The 18,164-nt window shown below is 34.8% G+C and overlaps 1 long non-coding RNA gene across 1 annotated transcript; it reads left to right on the top strand.

Annotated features, from left to right (window-relative positions):
* Positions 1–43: 43 nt before the first annotated feature.
* LOC113723427 (uncharacterized) lies at positions 44–2,838 on the top strand. Its single transcript, XR_011839893.1, has 3 exons — positions 44–139; positions 2,148–2,205; positions 2,759–2,838. It is a non-coding gene; the product is annotated as an uncharacterized lncRNA (long non-coding RNA).
* Positions 2,839–18,164: the final 15,326 nt, after the last annotated feature.

Raw genomic sequence — 18,164 nt, 5'->3', positions numbered from 1 at the left:
TGCTCCAATTCACACCAAATTCACCACACAAGTTCAAGACAACTTGGACAATCACTTGGACAAAGAAGGAGCTGCACATCCACGGATTTTCTTGGGGCTTTTGGGACACCAAAATCTGACCTTTTAGCACACAAGTAAGGTAACCATGATCCACTCTTCAATTCTTGTTCAATGAAGGCCAACTCACACTTAAGAGCTTGATTATGCTTATGGGTAGCTTATTATTGTTGGAAATTGTTAAATGTGGGCTCTATGAACTCCCACTTTGAGTTGATGGCTGTGATGATATTTGATGATGGTTTTATTGTTGAATTAGTGCTTAAGGAAGTAGATTAAAGGTGCATTATTGCTAGAAACTTCATTGAGCTCTTGAAGCAAAAAGTTCCGATTCTGCCCCTGCCAAGACCGACCTTTTTCATGCGAAATTCTGAGGTTTTAACGGCTTGTATTTGATGTTTATGTGTTGTTGGAGTTGTGTGTAAAGTTTCATTGAAAGATATTGAGGTTCGGTTGACCAAAGGTGATGAATTCCAAAAACCAGCAAAATCTGGAAATTTTTCCCGTATGGCTCAGGCAGCCATTTTGTTTCGATCATAACTCTGCCCTCCGACATCGAAATTGAGTGCCGTTAGCGCCATTAGAAGCTAGACTCTTCCAGCTTTCCAACGGTGTAAAATTCACATCCTGGTTCCACCTGAGTGAACCGTGGCAGTCTTTTAAAGTCACCTGTCCTGCTCCACTGGTTCACTGGAAGCCAGGATATGTGCTGCGTTTTGTTGCCAGATTTCGAGCTAGTTATGAGTAGAATTTTAAAACGATTTCTTCTGAAAAATTGTATCCCTGTGAGTTCAGTTTCCAACGCTACCAACGATGCTCAAATCTAAGTTGAATTGAATGAGATGTGACCAAAATACGAAAACTGCTCTGCTGTTGAACCAAACTGTCCAAATTTTCCCAGTTTGTGTTCGAGTTTTTGATCTGATTCTTGACAAGAAATTGAGCTTCATGGATTGTGTAAATGATAATCTGAATGTCTATGGTCATTTGAGGGAAAATGCACCACTTTCATAGTTGAAATGATGTTGAGGAATTGAAGGAAAAGGAAGGTATATGCTGTCCAAAAAATTCTGGAAATTTTCCAGATTTTAGTCGAATTTTGGGGGTCAATTTTGACAAATTTCTGAACTACTTGGGCTGTATACATGTTAACCTATATGGGTGGTATTGTTTGGGTGCAAATGTAGCTTTTGGGTTGTTGAAAAATTTTGGATAAATTGAAGGGGAAATGGACTACTTGCTACCGAATGCACCTGAAATTTTTCCAGCTTTGAATGATAATTGTGAACTGTTTTCACGATAACTTGAGCTCAAATGATTTGTGTATTAATTAAGGGGTTTGTATAGCTCAATTTGGGACAAAAATCTAGTAGAGGTTACGTCCAAAAAGTGGACCAAAATCTTATTCTTCAAGAAGATACCAAAACAGAATTTTTGTTTGAAATTAGAAATGGTTTGATGTTTGGATTTCATTGTGGGTAAATGTGGACCAAAGTTGTCCCGAAAATGTTTTCTAGCATTAACCGTTGTTACTAGGTCCACTTTGAGTTGATAACCTTGAATTTTATTAGACCAAATGCCCTATTTTGAGGAATTTGTCAAATCTGGAAATTTTCCTAAAAACTTAAGTTTTTGCCTTCATGAAAATCATTGCATTAAGTTGGTCGTGGAATTTGGCAAACTTAAGGAGTTTCTATTTTATAGAAATTCTAACGACTAGTTTTACTTGGTTTATATGATTGCCTCTTAAAGGAATTTCCCAAGATATGTTTGGGAAAAATTTGAGGGAAAAATTCCTCTAAATGGTTTAAATGTGATTTTTCTCAACTTGTGACACCAAATTGGTGTTAAATGGCTTATATGATTCTAGAACTTGGATGTTGGAATATTTGACGAATTTAGCAAGTTTTTGGGTTTTAAAGAAACCTCAAAATTTAATTTCACTCGATTTGTGGATTTCATTTTAAATTCTTTGAGAAAACGATTAATACTAGTTTGGGATTTTTGAGTGAAATTAAATGCTAGTTGACTCGAGTTAAATTCGCCAACTCAAAAGTGGAAATTTATGTGAATTATTTGTATGATTTTAGGAGTTGGTGAAGAGCACAATCTCGATCAAAGTTTGGAATTCTAGACACTTCACTTGAGGTGAGTGTCTCTTGCATGAATCGTGTTTAACTGCTAGTTGAACTACTTGTTAAAAGTACTTGCTAGAGATATCATGAAATGTTATATGCTATGTGATTGCGTGAAATGCCACAAGTACAAGTGTTGCAATGTCGATTGGAGCGTGGTCTCGTCGACTAAATAAACCAAACAGATGCATGTACCACGCTCTATTAGAGTGGGAGGTACCTCTCTGTCGTCTTGCTAAAAGTGCTTGCAATATTCGTGTTAGAGTCGGGCCCGAAAATAAGGGGGAAGACGTTGCTAGGAGATGTGTAGATTAGGGAAAATGTCTACATGGAGTTTAGGTAGTGAAAGTTGACGGAGTGTCAACTACTATAAATTTTCTGATCAAGTGCGTGGACTTTGGCTCCTGAGAGCCCCGTATCCTTTTCTTGTCATGTTATTTCGCTTTCTTAAATTGTTAAGTGCTTACTTGTCTATTTGTACTTGTTAAATTGCCTTATGTGAATTGCATGTTTCGAGGCACCACTGAGCTATTGGCTCATCCCTTCCAAATTGTTTTCCTTGACAGGTTCTGAAATGCATGAAGTCTTGGAGAACTAGAACAGAAATGTTATATTTTGAATGCTCACTTTTGTAATTGTATTTTTGGAAACGTTGGTATCTTTTGGATGATTTTTGTATTTTTGGGAAAATGTGAATCCTGTGGTGCTTCTGTGCCCTGGATTAGGAACTTTAAATTGTAAATTAAGTTGAATTTAAGTATACTAAGCTCGACGTTTTCGTTGGTACTTGGAATTGTGTTTTGGGCTGTATAAGTTGAATTGTATGAATTATTTAAGTACGTGACTTGCTCGAGAAGTAAGGTTTATTTTCGATTTATATTTGGTGAAATTAGTTACTAGAGTGCGTGAGTCCTAGCAAGAGCTAGGCAGGCGACCCGCCAATCCTTTGGTTCGCCTTAAGGAGAAGTGGGGCCGCCACAATACTCGAGCATACCAACTAGTCGAGAAAATAACACTCCACTTGACAAAACTAGAGACCTATAATTCGTTATCTAATTGACCAGACCCTTGCCGGCTCGACTCGATTAACTATCCAGTGGGGTTTGGGTTCCCAAGCAGTTAGTATAGTCGATGAGATAACATCTCCAATCGACTTAATCAAGATAAAAGTACGGAGATGGAATGAGAGGCACCTCCCACTCGGATTGAGTGTGGTACATGTTGCCGCTCAACACTTCCAAGTCAAGCACAAGCAATGATGGAGCTAGGGGGGCAAAGGGGGGCCATGGCCCTCCTAAGTTTTGAACATTTTAATTCATAATATGTAAATATGTGGTAAAATAAAATTGGCCCCTCCTAAATTTTTACAATTTTAGTTTATATTAAGAGAGTTGATATATATATATATATATATATATATATATATGAATTAGTCATCGAGTGGATATATTTCTTGCAACAATTGATTATCAATTGCAAGAGTTACATAGCAGGTTTAATGATCATACCGTGGAATGAGTGTTTTGAGCAGTGCTTTAGATCCTAGAAATGGATTTATGCTGTTCAAGATTGATGATATTTGTAAACTTGCAAAGAAGTTCGATCCGAATGATTTCATGGAGCAAGAACTAGTACGTCTAAAAATAGAACTTCAACATTTTGAGTTTGACATTCCAAATCATCCTGCATTGCAAGAGTTAGTTGGTATTCATGAGTTATGTCAAGGCTTGGTGAAGACAAGAAAATTAGTGATATATCCTCTTATTGACAGATTGATTAGACTTGTTTTTACTCTTCCTGTATCAACTGCAACTACAGAGCGGGCATTTTCAATTATGAAAATAATCAAGACAAAGCTCCGAAACAAGATGGAAGATAATTTCTTGAATGATTGTCTAACTGTATATATAGAAAAGGAAGTTGCAGAAAAACTTAGCAGTGATTCAATCATAGATGAATTTAGTTCTATGAAATAGCGTAGAGCTCAATTTACTTCTAAGAAAAGATGTTGAAATTTCAAAGTATATTAACATAACTTTTATCTTTTTTCAATTGAAAATAGTTACATTTATATTACATGGTTATATATATATGTGACATATTGGAGAGCATCTTCTCATAATGTGTAGATTGGATGGTTTGTGATGTTACAAGATATTTAACCAAAGGTTATCTTTTTTGTTAATTTTTGTTATGACTGTACTGCATATTTATGAATAGACATACCTCTATAATTAAATTTAATATTTGATATTTTTAGATGTCATATATTTAATAGAAGAAAATTATTTTAAACATAATATATTAAGATAATTTTATTGGAAAAAATTTTGGCCCCCCTAAAAAAAAATCCTGGCTCCGTCACTGAGCACAAGTACAAATACAAGTACAGGTCAATCAAGTTCAAACAAGTACAAGATCATTTAAGAAGGGGAGGACGAGTGCGAATAAGGACACATTCGCCTAGCCCTGACCAAGTCACAAATAATGCCTAGCATGTCACATTTCCAAGCATTTCAAGTATTGCAAGTCAATATACAGATCACATGCAAATCAAGTTACTTGTACATGCATGAATGAGATATCAAGTGTTTAGTTGAGTTAGATCAAGTACGATAAAGTACACACTCGCCTATGAAACGTCAAATCATGTGTTTAGTAAATTTTTAGCAACAATGAGCAGGGAACATGTAGTTGGAACACTCACCAATAATTTACTGCTTTCCAATACCAAGTTCAGGTTCAACTCCCTGGTTAGAGTCAAAATCTGCGATAAAATATCGTATAGCAACTTGAAATCAATTAAGGTTTCAAAATATAAGAGTTTCATTTAAAGAAAATCAAATAAATAGAACTCATTTAAGTAGTATTCATTTTACTTATTAAACCCTAGAAAATTCATGCTTGCTATTTTAGTTTCGATAAAAAAAGTGTTTAAAACTTTTAATTTCGCAATTTGGTATAAGAAACGAGAAAATCTTGTTTAAAGCGGTCGCTACTTTCTCTTTATAAAATATATAAGTTCTGGCAAAAAAATTTCAGCTTATACATCCCTACTAAGGGGAACTCAAATACCCTAAACAATCTAGGTTCAATTCAACCAAGAATCACCACTCAAGTTTCAATTTCACTTGCTTGAACTGCACGAAATAAAACGGACAGCATTTCCTTTGTATTTTTCTAATTTTTCAGCCATTTCAAGGCTTTATTTTCTTCTCAAATCATCACCAAGTCAACACATAAGAAACAAGATAAAACAGCTCTTAATCTAGGCCATAAAACCATCTAATTGTAGCTCATTTCTAGCATATATCATCACAATATCAAAAGAGAAAATTTCTCTATTAAAGCTGAAATTGTGGAACTAAAGCTGGAAATTCCTAGTTGAAAACTAAAAAGTCACAATAAAACTATAAATCTTCACACAAGTCCATAACAAAGCTAAATACCATCATATCATAGCTGAAAAACACAAATCAAGGCTGTAAAATGAAACCCTAATTTGGAAATTTCACCAATCTTCACAAATCTTGGTTATCTTCCATAAAACTTCCAATTTCAAGTCATCTTCCCAATAAATTGCAAGATAAGAAAGAGAAAGATAATTTTCCAGCTTATTACCTTCAATCCTCCAAGAGAAAATGGAAAACCAAGCCTTTCCTCTCCAAAGAAACTCCACTACAAGCTTCCTTGCTACCTTATTGCCACTTTGTTCGGTTTAGTTTTGTTGTTCTTGTTGATTTTCACTCAAACAAGGTAAGAATCAAGGTGGGAATGGAAGTTTTCTCCTCTCTTTTCCCTCTCCAATGGTTCGGCCAAACCAAGCAAGAAATGAAGAAAAATGGGCCAAGAAGAAAGATAAGAAGAAAGAAAACTCATTTGGTCAAAGCTATCTTGGATTGCCAACACTTGGCAACCAAGTTTTCCTTATATTTTTTTCTTTTCTCACCTTTTTTAGTCAAATATTTTGGCTGGATTAATAAGGAATTTAGGGAGGATTAGGTGAAATAAAAACGAGAAGATTACGGCAAGAAAGTATTGGTCAAGTGGTGTACTCAACCAGTAACAAATGGCGCACGCTGGTTCAAGCCTATTTTCCTTAACTTCTTTGTACTTTTGTTTTAACTTATATTTCACTAACTTATTATTAGCACTTCTAATCACACCCTTCCTCTTACTTAATACCCGCTCTTATTCACCAAATTTAGTACACACACCTTATCTAGTGATCACATTACCAAAATGCACCCAAAAAAACCCTAGCATGCACCATTCCTTTAGAAAAATCATAACTTGAGTTATAAATATCAAAAATTCATATAACTTGACCTGTTAAAAACTAGACTTAAAATACTAATAATCTTTAGAAAACATCTCAAAGAGATTCAGTTCATAAGTTGGTCCAAATTGAGTCATAATTTACTACAACATTCCTATTTTTACTTGTACAGGACATAATTTTCAGTCAACTTTGCTGATTTTCTGGTATTTATAGAAATTGAATCAAACTCTGAATTTTGTACCGTGGGAAGCGCTATGAGTCTATTTTCAAACGCAACAAACGGAACTCCATTCCGACTTTCCTATACAAAGTTATAGCCATTTTCCCAAATCTGTGCAGAGCCTCCTAAGAAAATTTCTATATTTTCTAACAATTTGAAATTATGAAACTAAATTTACTCCCTTGGCTCAAATTCAACCATTAAAACAACCAAAAATCTAAGGCAAGTAAGTTCAAATAAGAGTTATAAAGACAAGTAAAATTTCGGGGCCTCACAACTAGACCCTTAGATCGTTCATGCGTTAGATTCATCTCTTGTGTGATATTCATTACATTTTCCGACACATTTTTAGGATTTTTTTCTCATTTGCATGATATTTCCTATTATATTATCCCCTACCTTCTATATGTGTTAATCATATCATTTAGAATTGCATCTCATTTAAGGAATTGTAAAATAAGTTGGTTCATTCGCTTGTTCATATTAGGAAAATTATTCTTTGAATGTGCATATGGGTGATTATAACTCTTTAGTTTAAATACCCCGTCATTCCTTGTACAAAAAAATAATGTCACGAGATTTTGCCTCTCATACCCATTATGCCTTATTCCTTTTCCTTTGATCACTTATACCTATGTGTATATTTTAATTTTCTTTTTTTCTTTTAATTTCATCATTCATATTCTCTCAAGAAATTATTTGGGCCTTCGTAATTAATGCAATTGGTATCAATTAAACTCCTGAATGGACATTTTGTCCCTTTCGATACTTTCTATAAATTTAGATTTGCATCCATGTAAGAAACATCCAAACGTGATAAATTTAAGCGTTAGATTAGGAAAATTTTGACTAAATCTCGCAGCTAGTTTAGACTAGATTGAAAGGGTGCCTTAGATTTAAGTTAGTCGAACCTTTGCCTTCTCTTTCTTCAACCGTGACTCCCCAACTCATTTTCCTTTGTTTTCAAATATCTGGAGTTGTTGAAAAGGGTTTTATTCTTATTTTTGTTAAAAACATTTTTGAGTAACTTGGTATACCCAAACTCAATACCAAGTAGCGACTTCTATTTTTTCTTAAAAACTCTTTTAGACTAAATTTTGGACCCAAATTGTCGCATTATTTAAAGTCCCATTTTAGGCATTTTTTCACTTATTTTTAACTAAAAATCACATCTTTTGTAAATACGCTTTTTTTTATTGCGAAAAAATGAGACGTGACAATATTGTAATACTTTTTTGATATCATGTATGTGAAATAAAAATATTGTTGAAAAATATATTGATGATGTAAGCAAATAAAAATTAGCAAATAAACTATAATCCAAACAATAATCTCCATAAGACCTATTCGAAAGACCATAAGTAGTGGAAACACTGTGTAAGATTTCTTGAATAAAGTTTAATAGCCTATCAAATCCATCAAGGATTTAGATTGTTATGATATGTGTTTGCTTGCAATTCTATGGAGCCCAAAAAAGATGGGAGAATGCAGGTAGAAAAACAAATAAATGGCTTGGTAAAGCAAATTCTACAATTAGGCATGCATCATCAAGATGAAGGGAGATAAGATCAAAGGGAGTGAATGAAGAAGCCTGGGGGGAATGCAAAGAATTGCGAGACAGAAAACTTTTTCTCTACCTTTTCCTTTTTTGTCCTCGTCAATCTTTTCTCATGGTAGCTTTGTGGCAAATTTCTGTAAATAATTTTCATATGAAAAAAAGTCAGAAAAATAGTGTTGTCGTGGGATTGTGCTAATATAAGGGTTGCTGCATTTCAAAAAAGTGTCAATCGTGAAAATTTTTATCTTTTTCTGGTCAACAAGAAATGAGCGATTTATTTTAAGAAGATGCTTCGCAACAAGAAGCTTTGTTTTTAATCACCACATGCTGTAGTGCACTGCATGCGATAATGACCATGTTTTTTCAATTTATTTTTTAAACTAAACCTTAAACACAAATTATCAACCGTAAACCCTAAACCCTAATTTATAACACCATGGGGAAGAATTGTGGGACTAGCACTGAACATACTAGCTCGTTGATTTATTTTCCCTTATTTTGTACTCTCTATTGTGTTTGATTGACTATAGTTTAAGGCATAGTTATTAAACTCGGCCTAGAAAGGAAACCGGCGAAGGAGGTAGGTCAACGGGTCACTGGTTCAACCAGTAGATGAGTGGTTGAACCAGTAGGTCACTAAATATATTTAAATATTATATCTTATAATTTTTTATATAGGATATATGATATAAATTGTAATAAATAATGTCATAACAAATGATCATTTAATTTAATTTGCTATAGAATAATTAATTCATATAAGAATCATCAAAACATAAATTTAATTAGTAATTTACCAAACTTCAAGCGTAAAATTTTATCTATGTTTAGTGTAATTATCTAGGTTACGAATTTTAAGTGCCAAAAATTATTAAAGTAATATTTGTCTTTAAAATAAATTAAGTTATTTTTGAAATCTATTTTATAATTTATAGAATTTGGGGGTCATAAGTTTGTATTAAAAGATTCCAAATAAATTTGTTTTGAAGAAATAAAAAAAAATAAAGATAAAATTGATAAAACGTTCATATAGTGTAAGAATGGTACTTAACTAACATGTGGCAAAATGGTCTGGTGGTGAGCATGTCATCAACCTTGACCTAAGGTCATAGGTTCTAATCTTAGCAAAAACCTTGGTAAAATTTTTTCCTCAAAACGGGTTTCTCCACAAAATCGGCCGGATTTTCGGTTTAATCCGGTTGAACCACTGGGTCGTTGATCAATCAACGGTTCCAGTGCTTAACCGATGTAATTAGAGACCTGGTCCGGTCCAATGGCGGGTTCACCGGGTTGACCGGCTCGAGGGTTGGGTTTTATAACTATGGTTTAAGGGTTCACTGCACATATTTCTTAGTTTCAAATACCATGCCCAATCTTAACTCCTTTGTACACTTATCCCACACATTTAAGTTCCGTTTGATAAAATTGAATTTGAATACTGAAACAATTAATTTGCTGAATTTTAAGCACCGAAAAAAATATATGAATGTCTGCATTTTAATGCTAAACCTATTTATACTGTTTGATAAATATTTATATCTGAATGCTTAATAAGTTTAATTTAACAATTTTGCCATTATATCCTTTCATTCAAAAAAGAAATAGAATCTATGATTTAATTAGTTTAAAATTGTTAGGTATGAATATGACAATATTTATTTTTAAATCAAATTAATATAAAATATGAAATATATTATATGAGAAGTATGGAGAAAATGTGAAAGTCATTAAAAAAAGAGAAAAGAGAAACTAAAAATCGTTAGATAGAGAATATTATGTTGTTTAATTAGATAAGAATTTTGAATATAATTAACAAACAAGGATAAATTTGGTAGATAAGGTAGCTGAAGTAATTCTATTGATTTTTATCAGAATTAAGCATTTAGTTAGGATTCTTGTGCTGAAAAAAATACACATAGGTTCAGCACTGCTTAACAAGTTCAGCAAATAGATTTTCATTTATCAAATACTCAAAACATCTGAATGTCTGAAAAAATTCAGATTCAACATTTTTTTATATTATCAAACTGACCCTTAATTTCTCAACACCAATGCTATTAGTGGGATCAAATTCTATAGCAGCATCAACACCATCACTGTACTACAAATATAGGGTCATATGAAACTTGCTTGACATACTCGGGCTCAGCCCTACGTCCAGATTGACATCTTGTTGGTTTGCTCCATCATGTTCCTCATTGATATCATTAGAGTCATCGCTATCAGGTTCCGATTTGGTGTCAGGATCTACATCAACAACCTTGTTTTTTGATATATTTAGTAGAAAGAAAGTTGATAAGTGCATATTTTACATATTTTTTTAGTGTGTTTTATTAGTTAGTTTTGGTGTGTTTTAATTACTTTTATAATTAATTAACTAAGGTTCTAGTGAAAATATGTATTTTGTGGTTTAAGTGGTAAAAATTGCATTTCTATGGATTTTAATGGTGAAAATTTCATGCTTTTATAGGTTTAATGATTCAATCATCAAATGGCATAAATTGAAAAGATAATTAGATGATTATTGATGATTTAAAGTGATAAAAAAAGAATATGAAGTGCAAAACATTCAAATGAGATGAAATGCATTTCAAGGAAATTTTCCAGTTTTGACACTTTGTGGTATTTTGACAATATTTTAAGCTACAAGCATTGGATTGTGGTGATTCTTGAACCTTTTTGAAACTAAGAAATAGATTTACATTTGGTATGAAGACATAAAAGTCAGGTTTAGTCGTTTTCCTCTATGTTTTTAAACTCGGACTAGACCAACCGATCAAATCGGTTGGACCGGAAACCAGCCAAGTGTCCGGTCTGAGTCTCCCTTAAAAACCATTTGTTAAAAGTTTGGTCAAACCCGGTCAAAACTCGGGTTTGACCAGGAATCAACAGAACCGGTTGAAGCCCGGTTTTTGCCCCCCCATTTTCTTCTTCTGTCCATGAGTCCCTGCTATCTGAGTACACTAGGTCAAAGAGTTTGAAGAGGGATTTAGAAACAAGAATGAGTTGATCAAGAAAGTTATTTTGTAAAAAGAATGGGGCTCTGATAAGAGAAGGGTGCTTGAAGGAATCTGTGGAAAGTAGCGAGGAAGAAACTGATGATGAACTCTACCAGGGAAAAAGGCATCAATAATTATAAGGAGGATTGTAAAGGTGCTAGTAATGGGATTTTCATTGGAAAAACAAACAAGAAAAAAGAGGAAGGTTTTGATCATGAGCAATTCAAGATGAAGAATGTTAAGAGCAAGAAAGATGTTTCTGACAGTCAAATCCTGCACCGGGTTTGTTAGAGAAAGTCAAGGAACAAATTTGCGGGAGAGCCAAAGAAAGAGGTAGAGTATTTGATGAAAAAAATGAGGCAATTTTGGTTATACAAAAGGCTCTTACAGTAAGTGATGTCACCAAGCAAAAAAATCATATCACCATTCCTGTAAACAAGATGGAGGAAAAGGAACTGACGGCTGCATAAAGAAGAAACAAGAAGGCCACATTTATTAGGTTTGGCATTTATTAACCTTGAATGCCCTACAACTTTGAGATAATTTTATTTTGACCCTTTATTGTTTAATAAAGTATAATATTGACCCATTCTATTTTCCAAATTATATTATTTACCTATAACTTTTAAAAGTTTTTCGATAGAGTTCTTTTGGATTAAATCTAAACTCATCAAATATGTATATAACATTGTAAACCACCAACATAAGAGGAATTTTTATATATTATTTGTATTATATATATGATGTATTTATGATGTCATCCGATTCAACCCCGATCGAACCCATTGACCCCTGAATTCAACCGAGTCAATGTCCGGTCCGAGTCTGAAAACATAGGTTTTTCTAGTCAAAAAGTCGAAATATAGAAGTGCATTTTCATGGTCGAAAGTTGAAACAGAGCTCTGACCAGTCAAGAGTATTGTGGTCATTTCCCTATCCACAGAGTTCTAAATTGGATGATTTTTTATGCATTAGAAAGCTAACTCAAAGGGTTACAGCTTTCATTTTTTACATAAGAGTTAGTTCAGCCTCTAACATCGAGAAAATATCCATTGAAGTTGGACAAAAAATAGAGTCAGGATGAATTCTGCCCAGAAAGTGCAAACCTGCAGAAGCAATATGTGGGTAGAAAATACTCGACCTAAGGTCTTGTTTTCAAGTTGCGTATTCTTCATTTTCTGCTGCAACTTGCTCTGCAACTTGTTCTTTGTTCACACAACTTTTCCAGCTCATCTACAACTCAGAATTTCAGCTATATCTGACCAAGAAGAGTGTGGAAACTTGGAGAACAATTCTTGGTGAGTTAAAAAGCCAACTTTGCCAACCAAGAAACAACTCACCTTGAGCTTGAATCTCTCTATAAATAGCAGCCTTTGGAGACCATTTTCACAACTTTGGAAGGCTAGAGAAACTCCACAAAAATGTAGTCTTCACTAGAATTTCCTTAGTTCATTAGTTAGAGTAGTATAGTATAGTTAGTGTAGCCTTTCCTTTTTGTATTTGTAGTTAGATTTGGATGAAGATTTAAAGAGTAAAGATGGAGAGTTTGAAGCTCATATGACAAGGGTGACTTCTCTCCTATCACTTTCTCTTTTGTATTTGATTTCATATTTAACTATAATACAAGTTTGGTGTTTGTTCTTTATGTTAAATTGAAGTTTATACCTAGAGTTATTGATGAACTTTCTATATCTTGTTTGTGATATTATTTGGTTATTCGATGATATTGTTTTGACCACATTATTTATCACTTTTGCTTATCTAATTATGATTAACCGGCTATTAATTTTGATAATCTTAAGGTGCTAAGTTTACAATGAGAATTGGAGTTTAACACTAGTTCAAGGAAGTGATAAACTTGGGGAGTTCACTTGTGAGAGTAGAGGAACACCTTTGTGACTTTAGTGATTTCATGTAATTTCATAAAAGAAATGAGTTTGTAGTTAATTTTATAACACGAGAGTAGGTATGGCTTAATTACAAGTATAGTTAATTCACTACGAGAGTAAATTTCATATACATTAGGAAATTACGCCATAGTTAATCAAGATAACAACATTCACTTAACTAGTAACTTCACTTGTAAGAGTAGTAAGAAATTTCATACCTCTAGAAGCTTTATAGTATTGTTTTTATTACTTTTACTTCATGTTTATAGTGTAGAGTTAATTTTTTACACTTGTGATAGTTTAAATAATAAAAGAGTTCGAAAATCACTAGTAATTCAAAATCTTCCCATGGATTCGACCCTTAATACCCTATATTTGCTCTCGACTTGTATACTTGCGAAAAATCGCTTATGGGGTATTTAGAATGATATAAATATAAAACTTAACTGTGGAATGAGCTTATTGTTATATGTATACCCCGCGCTCATAAGAAGTTAGGGGAATTTGCGTTGAACATAATTTAGCACCAGAACTAGTGTTAACTCCCCGGTTACTTTTGCCCTGCTCATGCTTTCGACTTACACGAGCCTCCCTACGATTGGACTCATCATCTATCATGGATGCGGACTCCGATTGTACTAGCATGATACTATGATATGAGCTGGTTGGGAGTATATGGTCTGACTCCACTTGGGAACCACTTTGGACACATGAAGTATGTCCAACATTGACATCACCGTGGTCATGCCGGAGTTGTGGCTCTTCCTCTACATATATCTCACATACCGTGTGTGGTGACTTCATTTTCATATGGTGCATTATATCTGTGAGGACCCGTACTTTTCTTAATTGCACGTTTTCTACATTTTCTTTATTAGAAAATTTTTCTAGATCAATTTTATGAGTAAATATAGTTTTTAAATGATTTTTCTAGTATCGGTTAGTTTTTGAGAAATTAAGAGCGTATATCGGACGTGGGACCCACTAGTGCGCAAAATTCGGAAAATTTCGGCCAGTTAGTTTAAGTTTTGGATACTGGGTTTAATTTATCGGGTGTTATGAGATATTTAGAGGTATCAAGTGGATAGGTGTGAGAAACACAAAAAAATTTAGGCATGACATTAATGAGAGGGACAAGTGTCATGAAACCATTGGATGGGGATTTTGACTAACTTTTCTTAACTTTATTAAACATCCATTTTGACCAAATGTTTCTTCATTTTTCACCTTGTTGGCTGAAATTTTGAGGAGAGAAAAGAGAGGAAATCCTTCATCTTGTACTTCAATCCCTTGCTCCAATCTTGATTTCTAACCATTAAAAGTGAAGATTACTCCATCAAAGTTACTTATTAAGGAGGATTAAAGCTTCTAGTGGAGTTGTTTTGGAAGAAAAATTCCTAAGTCATCACCTTTCTTGATATTTGAAGGTATCATGTCTAGCCATCCTTCCTTTGTTCTTGATTATGTTAAATTAATGACCTGTGATAGTTAAAGAGATGTTTTAGTGGAAAATTTCTGACTTGAATGCAAAAATTTCCAGTTAGGGTTTCATTTCCTCAATTCTGCCCGTTTCTGTTTGACCAGGTTAGATGCCGAATTGGCCTTAGCACAAAACATGAAAGTTGTAGAGAATGATGTTTTCTAGTTACTTGTAAATTTTCAGCTCAATCTGAGCTCGGTAGCCTGTGAAAAGACCGAAATACCCCTCCTACCCTGTTTCTATCCGAGAATAGTAATCAGCATTGGTAATTGGGTAGTTTGACTGGGAATACTACCGATTTGGCTGTTGATGTCTTCTTAATAATTATAACCTTGTATCTTAGCTTTCAAATGGATTTGGAATCACTTGAATTGGAGTTGTATATGCTGAGATAATTCGGAAATACCCAGACTGGTCTAGGTAGGAGTTCAGCGAACAGGGTTGTCTTTTCACCCAATCTGACCTTGACTTTTCACCATGATCCTTACAGAATTAGATTTTGGCCAAAACATGAAAGTTGTAGCCAATGGTAAAACTAGTAGCCTGTAAAATTTCAGCTTGATCCTACCACTGTAGCATGTGAAATGACCGAAATACCCTTGACTGTCCATGAAACCTGTTTCGCGCCCAGAATTCTGTTTTTGTGTAGTTTTCCATTTTTGATCATGAAAATGCATGATTTGGCCATGGAGGTCTTCATAAGAAATGTAGGATTGTGTTTTAGCTTCGAAACACCATAAGATACACTTCAATCGGACTTCGGTAGCCTGAATTATTGCTGTTTAACAATTGTGCGGTTAGCCAACCTGTTTGTGAGATTCTGGTTTCATATATGTCAATTTTGACCTAGTTGCACTACAAACTGGACTGAGTAGCCTTCTTCAACATTGTAGCCCTATCTGTTAGCTTCGAAACGGTGTGTCTTGCACCTTCATCCGATAATCGTAACGCCAATGGTGCCAAAACCGCAAAATGGTGTTAAAAACTGTTTTTATCCGGAAATGTTTCTAGCTTGATTTTTGTATTTATTTTTGTATTTATATGACTTTAAGCCTAGTGAATGGCTTTTGGACATGAGATTATTCTATATGAGATGTTGGGACTGTTTTGACGAAAATAATGAAGCCATTAATGGCTGGAAAATAGGTAAACACAAGAGACATGCCGTCCGTTTATCATCTTGTAATGTAAGCAAGTTAAAGTGATTTTGCGAAGGTATTTTGTGACGAATTGGACGTATTTACTGAAAATGTTACCGGCTCTTTCAAAAGGTGGCCGAGGGCTAAATTTCTATTTGAACCTGTATATTTCCGCTTGGCAAATAATATGATCATTTTACCATTCTAAAACCTAATACCTCTTTGGGTTGAAATTCCAAACGTTTACTTACTGTTTACCAAAATATAGAGGTTGACCTAGGGTTCTCTCGGCCACAAGTGAATAACTTTTAAGTGAAGTTTTAAGAGTGAAAGTGAGATAGTTTTGCCACCTTTGCATGATTTTCATCAAAGCATATAGTCTATTGATTTTGAGCTACATAAACGATTCCGGAAACAATACTTCTTAGCTTACCTTATTGGATTTCGATTTGTCGTTGGTTAAAGTGTTTTCTGCCGGAAATTTCATAACCTTTTTGAGTTTAGTTTCACGGTTGGTTTATGAACCCTAGTAATTCCCGTCCACGGATCCAAATGCTCTATTGACACTTTAAAAGTCATTTTATACGTTTACTCGCGAGTAGTCGGGTAATCCTTGATTTCATCCAAATCATGCTAGATGGATTGTAATGTGTTCTTTGTTTACTTTTAGGTTTCATTGGTGATTGATAAGTGGACGTTATTTTGCGTGTATAGGTGAGTGTTCCCTGTTTGATATGTTTCATGATTATATGGCTGGTATGAATGATTGATAACATGTTATATGCTTTCAATGATTGTTAAAACGAGTTTTCTAGGCAAGTGTGTACTTTATCGCACTCGGCCTAAACGATTGTGAAATTTTCAATGATTGAATGATTGAAATGTTATTTGTGCATGAATGTAAGCCTTTTGGCTGAACTGACCATTGCCCCTTGTTACCGGTCGTCTCGAGCCAGAAGCGGACTCGGTCGGGCGATTAGGGACCTGGGTGAACGTTTTGGTATATTCGAGTATTACCTTGTAGGTTGGTGGAGGTTGGTGGAGCCTGGTGAATGAATAAATGAACGAATGAATGAATGAGGGTTTTACTTATATACAAATGCATTTTCAAATGATTGAAGGTATAAGGGAACGAAAGGAGAATGAATGAACGAATGGCTCCTTGTGAGCGCGTATCCTTTTAATGAATGTGTTTATCGCTTTCTTTTGTATTTGAATTATTGGTAACATGTAATGAATGCTTTGAACTCTTTGTTGCCTATGTGTTCGGAACCTCACTGAGCTTTTAGCTCACCCCTTTAGTTTTGTTTTCCTTAGCAGGGGAAGGCGAGCAGGGGCGAGAGCTCTGTATCGACTGGCTGGGTCTAGTTTTGGTTTTGTTTTGGTTCTCGCCCTAGTGCTTGGCATGGGCTGGTTGTATGGTGACTTGAGAACTTTTGTATTCTCAGCGGTTATACTTCTTTCTGAGATAGCAATGCATATAAGTTTTGTTGTAAGTTTTGGATTCTAGTTTTGCTCTTTCTTGTGGTTCTATTTTTGATTTGTGTGAGTGAACGACTGAGTCCCGGCGAGAGCTGGGCAGGCGGTCCGCTGAACCCTCTGGTTCGCCTAAGGGGAAAATGGGGCTGTCACAGTTGGTATCAGAGCCTGCTTCGCGTGGTCTCTGCGCGGTGTGAGCCTGGACTGAGTAGTGAATGGGTATGAAGGATTAAGTGCTCGTTCGAGCATAAGCTATGAGTTGTGAACGTTATAGGCCTTAAATTTTCTTGTGAAATCTGAGGACCATAGATAGGTACGTTTGGGAGGAATTCCGATTGTAGATGGTTTACTCTTGGGACTGGCCAGCTCGAGAGGTGAATTATCTTATTTCGGATTCTCGTACCCGAGTACTCCAGAGTTGAGGTAGTGCTTGTATTTTGGGAACATGAACAGGCTTTGTTTGACTGGAATGAGTACAAGAGGTTAAGGGATATCTGGTGTGAATAGTAAGTGACGTGAGGGACCGGACGGGATTACCTTAGCTAAGACTGGGACGACACATCATCTCCTCGTTTGATTCGCTTATATATTCTTATTACATGACGTTCATTGGTGTATTTGAGCATATGAATATTTGCCTGACTTGATACGTACTTGTGTAATTGATCATCTATTTTCTTGATATGTGGAGTGCTATGTGCATATATGTTTACTTGTGTACTTGGTGCCTCAATTTTTGTTACTTTTGAGTCACCTTATTGCATTTATTCATTAAACTACTTTTGGAAAAAAAAAAAGAGGGAAGGAAAAATATGGATGGGAGACGTAGTCAGGGACGTGGTTGAGGCCGTGGAACTAAACGGACCCCAAAATCGAGAGCAGAAAGGGAAACGTCCGCCGAACAAGAACAAGGACCGAGAGTTGCA

Source organism: Coffea arabica, chromosome 2c, assembly GCF_036785885.1.
Source record: "Coffea arabica cultivar ET-39 chromosome 2c, Coffea Arabica ET-39 HiFi, whole genome shotgun sequence".
NCBI lineage: Eukaryota > Viridiplantae > Streptophyta > Magnoliopsida > Gentianales > Rubiaceae > Coffea > Coffea arabica.
Note: the sequence above shows the minus strand (reverse complement) of the source record. Positions and strands in the feature narration are given on the sequence as shown.